This window comes from Paramormyrops kingsleyae, chromosome 14 (genome assembly GCF_048594095.1).
Source record: "Paramormyrops kingsleyae isolate MSU_618 chromosome 14, PKINGS_0.4, whole genome shotgun sequence".
NCBI lineage: Eukaryota > Metazoa > Chordata > Actinopteri > Osteoglossiformes > Mormyridae > Paramormyrops > Paramormyrops kingsleyae.
Window position 1 is genome coordinate 3503874 of NC_132810.1, and position 6854 is coordinate 3510727.

The following is a 6854-nucleotide window of genomic DNA, read 5'->3' on the forward strand; positions in this document are numbered from 1 at the left end:
TGCGGACATTGTGTCTTTTTCACCATATTTGTGTGGATAGTATTTTTAAGCATACGTAGATATGTTAGTATGCATGTAATATGAGCAATTTAAACATTTACATAAAGCTCTAAAGATATCAAAGACATTTTTATTTAATTTTTCTTTATTAGCTGGAGTTGTAAAGCACACTGAAAGAAACCAATTGTAGATGTTTTCCACCAGTCAGAACTGTATTGGTTTGAGTGGCACTGTTTAGCTACAGCCACTAGAGGTCAGTATATGTTTTGCTTACACCAGTGAAAATGATCTATCCATTCCTTCATTTCCATTGCTGCTTATCTAATCTAGGGTCAGGGTGGTTAAAACTTTATATATGGTAAGCCAGCTTAGTTACATATATAGGGCTCAAAATGCTATAATGGCCAGTAAGCATAGAGCATAGAGTAGTGTAGCACCTCCCTGAATAACATAATAGCTAGACTAAAAATGCTAGTATGGCCCAAGGTCTTAATTGGGGCTGGACACCGGCAGACCCACAGTAAACTAGCTATAGTGGTAGCTGACCCACAATGGCATAGCATGCACCTCCTGATGGTGGTGGTAGGTGTGTGTTTGCATCCCTCTAAGTCCTGCAAGGGCAACCAAACTTGGGCTGGCATACGCAGACAGGATAGCCCATGCACCTCATCTTCCATAAGGGGCTTCAACTTTTTTTCAGAGAAACTTGTGGAAAACCACTCCTCCCAAACATAATGGTAGCCCTGACCCTAACCCCAGCCCCATGTAGGCTATGTTTTTACCATATCTGTGGTAAAAATTGCATTTTGATAAAAATATCCATCAGAATTTGCCTCGACAGTGTTTCCCTACCCGGTCCTCAGAGACTCACAGGCCAGGGGCTGGCAAGGAGCAAAACGGTGGACTGTCTGACATTGGGGTAAGGAGGGAGCAAAAATGTGAACTGTCTGGCAGGGAGCTAGGAGGGAGCAAAAATGTGGACTGCTGTGCGTCCCCATGGACCGGATTGGGAAGCACTGGTGATGACCCTTGTGTACTCTTAATGCCTTACTAGCACATAATATTTAATACACTCAGTCATATTTTTGCAACTGATATTTAAGCATGTCATATTAAAATCTATTATATATATTTGAAATATATTAAAATTGTCATAAAAAGAAAAACAGAGACAGTATAATCCTTAATCATTCCAACCAACTAGCAGTAATGTGAAACTGCCCAGTAATGTGCCCTCCCAGACACATGAGGGCGATCTTGAAGCATTACTAACCAGTAACTTTACAGCAGAGGACCATGGGAACAACATATGAAGTTGGTGTGCGTTGCTGTACTCTAGCAGTACACAGTTAGTTTGACGGGGATTAGACAACGTTGTCTTATTTAGAACAAACATTCTCTTAAGATATATGCCTTTAGATACCCATCAAAAACATGAAATTCCATTGTTTACTGTGCATGTTTTTCTTAGACGGTGAGTGTATAGTGCATTCTTTATTTGCGATGTACATCTAAAGGAGATATTTAATTATGGATGATGCTTTTTCAGCAGGTGTGTACCTCGAAATTCTCCAGTTCCCAGCAGACCTGGTCCTTCATCCTAATTCATCATTTCAAATGATCTGCTCTGTGACTGGTACCAGTGAACCCTACATGTACTGGCATCGCTGGACTGCCACAAATGGACTGAAACAGATGTTTGGCTCCGTTGGTTCTAAATCCGTAGACCCGTCTAGCGTGGAGGGGTATAATGCTATTCGACCCAATGGCTCCCACATGATTGTGGAGTCTGCACGTGTCGCTTCTGCTGCCCCCGCTGTGTGGTATTGTTCCTGGAGTCCACAGTAACATGAATCAGACAGGCTGCTGTACAAGAACTACACCCCCAACAGCAAGGCACAGCTGAGAGCTGAGCCAAAGCAACACGACTGCGAATAAACTAAATTTACAGTGATTTTATATATCAATTAATCCACTGCTACTATGCGGCAGTAGTCAGGGTTGCCACCCGTCCCGGTTTCCCCTGGATTGTACTCTTTTTTTGAGCAACTGTCCCGGACAATTAATATTCTTTCCCAAGACATGAATTGTATCGGGTTTTTGTGAAAACGCACGTACAGTATAACTTAACATTTCGCAAACGAAGCCTCGCTTTGCTTCTACCGCTATTCTTTTTTTGTTCCTGGTTTTCTTCCGATCCTGCTTCTGTAAGACGTACGGCGATTGGCCATGTCGATACTTTTATTTGATTGGTAGCAGAAATACGAAGCTTATCTAATTGCCTAGCAACCGTTGGTCGGCCGCGCCCATCCAAGTCCGCGACACCGCAGAGACTTATATTTCTAGGTAGAGGTAACGTTAATTTTATTTTTTTAAATCTTCATTTATTCCAGGGGTAGCCAATCTTATCCGCAAAGGGCCGGTGTGCAGGCAGGTTTTCGCTGCAACTCCCTAATTAGAGGACTGATTGGCTGAAGAGTCCTCACACCTGGGTTTGAACAGCTGACCTGCAGGTTATCCCAAAAACCTGCATACACACCGGCCCTTTGCAGGTAAGATTGGCTACCCCTGATTTATTCTGTCGTTTTTGCGGCGAGTGACGGGCGAGGAGGATGACTAAACAATATCGGGTGAGCCACTGATTGTCAAAGAAAGAACGATTTACAACGTGAAACTCAGAGTGGGCACAAAGAAAACCTTTTTGAAGGCATAAAGCCCAACAACGGAGACGTGGGGGTGGTTTGCCACCAAGCAGAATTTCCCAGTTAGATGGATAACTTAAGCCGAACGTGAAAACTGTCCAATATGAGGAGGTAAGGGACCGTCTTATTGGACCGTCCTTACATTTAGTTTAAGTTATCTGGCTAATGAAAGAGATCCTGTTTTCTGAAATGCCCCCCGTTGTCCGCCACTTCTGTGTTGTGTGCAGCCAAAATTTCAGTTAGATATGGAAAGAAAAAAAAAAACAGAGCTGGAAAATAATACAAAAGCAAAGAAGCACCGGAGTTCTGTATTGGGAAAATACAGAAATCTACCCATTGCAGCTTTTGGTCAAAGCAGATCTTCAAGTTAGATTACACGTTAAATGATCATGCTTAGCTTTCAAAGCATTCATTCAGGGCCAAAAGAGACGAGAAACGTCAGTGTTAGGTTGTCTAAATGCATTAAGTTGAAAAGTCATTTATAATTTATTATAATACGTCTAATAATGTTTTTATTGCTAAAGGGTGTGTACCTTTGGACATATTAGTACTAGGTTTTATAATAGGTTATAATTAGACAATATATATATTGGCTTGTTAAAGCAAAAAATCTGTATTTAACGTAGAAAGCGACAGACAAAGGAGATCAGAGTGAGAGCTACTGCATCTGCACCAGGACAGATATACTGTAGGTAAGGAGGCAATAGGGAGTCCTACAGATATTAACATAGTATGTTTGCAAATATGGCGCAAAATGTCAGTGTCCCAGTTTATCGTAAATGAGAGGTAGCACCCCTAGTGGCAGCACCGTAATACTGTAATATGCACTACTGTACACCAGGACAATAAATATGCCTCAGGAGACAACTAATAATTTCTTATAGTTTTCACAAGATATTCCTTGTACTTGGCAAATAAAAGATTCTGAGATTCTGACATTGCACCAAGATCTTGGTGCTATGCAGTAGATAATTTATTGAAAAACGTGAGAGATGTCAGAAAAAATGGCAATACTATTAATTACTACTAGCCAAATGATTCTCTGAACATTACACTTACATATACTGCATTCAACCACTTATAAATCAGGTTTTTAACAGTTTTTAATTTTCAATCCTCCACCACATGCCTAACTAAAGAGGTTTTAAAACAAGGAATCTACTTCTAGGATAATGGCACTATAGTTTCTTTATACAACAATCATCAGTCAGACGCATGTTCAGCACAGAGCCACACTGGCTGTCACTGTACCCCCCAAACCCCCCCCCCCCCCCCCACTGATGGAACATCAGTGACTGTGTCATAACTGTGTGTATTGACTGAGCAGTTAAACAGAAGGTAGCCTTTTATATTCATTGGATTTCTTCATCTTATGTCTGATTTTTGTTTGCTTGTTTAATTATTGGAGTTTGCCTGCATGTTTGTGTGAGTGTCGTCTTGGGGTTTCCTCCCACCGTCCAAAGACATACGGCTGATCTATTGATGATCAGTTGTCCTGAGAGAATGTGTTATTGCCATTTCATCAACTGACATTTTACCCAGGATGTACTGTACCTTACACAAAATCCTTCCCAGATTCAGAAACTGATTTGGCAGGTATAATATTTACTTTTGACAGATTTGGGAGAACCAGATACTTTAGACACCACTAGATCTGCTGCATGCTTCTGTCACTGCCGAATAAAGCGTTAAACTATGAGGCGGAGCCCTCTAAATAAATGTTATATAAATTATTCTTCGATATTACATGCGTATGTGTTTTACATTTTACCGGATATAGGAACTAAAGTCATGATAAAATGTCATTGTTGAGTAGCAGGGGGCGCTGTATACTGTATTATCTTTGCATATATTGTTTGCCAATAAATTTGCTTATTGGACAATACATTGTTCATTCAGTTATGAAAATTAAAACCTTTTTATTAATGAAAACTGTTGTTTAAAGCATACTCAGTATACGTAATTCCTTTGTCAGTAACCCCACATAATGTATTTGGTTCAGGAAAAATAATATGATTCTGAAGATCATTTTAAATACCAATACAGATTATTCGTAATGGTTTAATCTTTCAACAAATCTTAATTCTGTGAGTTAAGATCCCCCTGGTTTACTCTGCATTTTATAGAATGTTATATTGCACTGGATTCATTGTAAGTGTAAAAATGGGACGTGCCCCAGTTTGAAAACAGTTGGCCTTAGATGACAGCAGCTCTCCTGCTGCAGGTGCGTATGTAGTGCATGTTCACTGAGCAGGCCTGCAGATGCACACCCCCTCCACACAGCTCTGGGTGCACTGTGTGACCACATCCTTTCCATCACACCGCCGTGCTCATCTCCGTGCGCCTCCAGTGTGGGGTCACAGCCTGCTGCTGAAACACCCACTTCCTGTCCCGCTAGTGCCCCCACCTCCATGCACTCTGCAGAAGCATAGAAGCGTGCACCAGCTGTGGTGTCAGCCTACTGCTTTGGTAACAATGTGTTTCATTTTGTATCCGTCTGTGTCCTTTGTTTGCTAAGATGTGCAACCTGCGCAATAATAACAATAAGAACAGCAACGATAATAATGATAGTGATATTATTATCGTTATTATTATTAATAGTTCTAAAATAATAATAACTGCAACAATTATAACAACAACAATATTAATTTTATACCTTCCTATTAGCAAATACATGGCAGTTATTTTATGGTGAGGAATGATGCCATGTGATATTTATTGACATTGAACCATGTCCTGCTTTTGTCCAGGAGCACATTAACATGATTGGAGGAGCTCCTGACCATTTTCCAGTTGTCGGTGCAGGTGGCTTGAGTGCACGGTCCAGATTAAATTGTTTTTCGGAAATATAGAAGAAACAGTGTCGCATGTTGGTTCAAAAGGGGGTGGGCTTATGGGGGGGTTGCTCTGCTTGATGGTGTCCTGGGGCATGTGCCCAAATGGTTCATGTTCATTCAGGCCAGAGTTCATCCTCTCCTATGGAAATGTTATTGTAGAGAGGAATACATATACGTTAAGTAACTTACAGGTCCTTTTTGAGAAATAAACACTTCTATAGGTCAGAATTATTTAACAACTTGTTAAAGAAAAATTCTCTTTACACACTGCTCCCCCAAAACATGTTACAGTAAATCTTGTGAACGATACAGGAGTGGGTTTCCCTAAAATTTTGTAACGCTAAGTATTTCATTATCTAGCACTTAAGATCAATCATGAATTAGCAAGTGTTTCTCGAATCCCTTCGTAGCTAAGGTAGCTTGTAATCTTGCTTGTAAATTTACGAGTACTCTGGCACACATTATTTTCTATGTTGTTCTTCATTTGAACTTTTTCCTGCTGTCCTGTTAGATGCAGAGATCACCCAAAATAAATCACAAAAACACATTAATGTTCTCTTTTTGAACAGCATGCTAATGATGTTGATGATGATATAATAATGAAAGGTCAATGTTTCAATATAAAACTATAATGTAGGCTATAAATTAGTGCAAAAAGAGCTCATTGTTTTAACACTTATATGCCATTTGAGTGCATAACAAGGTCCTACACTATTCAGAATTGAATTCAGAATGACCTTGAAATTCAAATGCAATTCATAAAAGTGGTTGAAAACAAGGTGCAGAATTGCAATTTAAATTTGAATATAAGGAAGTAGAATTAAAATGAAATTGATTTCTCATAAATTCTTATACATAGTGCAGGTGCAGCTGTAGGGTTGAGGTCAGGGCTCTGTGTGGGTCAGTCAAGTTCTTCCACACCAAGCTCACCCAACCATGTCTGTATGGACCTTGCTTTGTGCACTTGGTCACAGTCATGATGGAACCGGAAAGGGCTTCCCCCAAACTGCTTCCACAATGTTGGAAGCATAGAAATCTCCTAAATGTTTTTTTATGCATGCTCGCACAGAGCCTTATGAAAGTTCTTCTGAATGAATGGGCAAAAAATCCTACAGACACCAAAATCCTGTGGAAAACCTTCCCAGAAGAGTGGCAGCTGTTATAGCGACAAAGGGGGACCAACTCCATATTGATGCCTATGGATTTACAATGATGTCATAAAAGTACCTGTATGTGAATGGCCAGGTGTCCCAATACTTTTGTCCATATAGTGTTTACTTCACCGTTGAAATATGTGGAATCGATGTTTCTGATT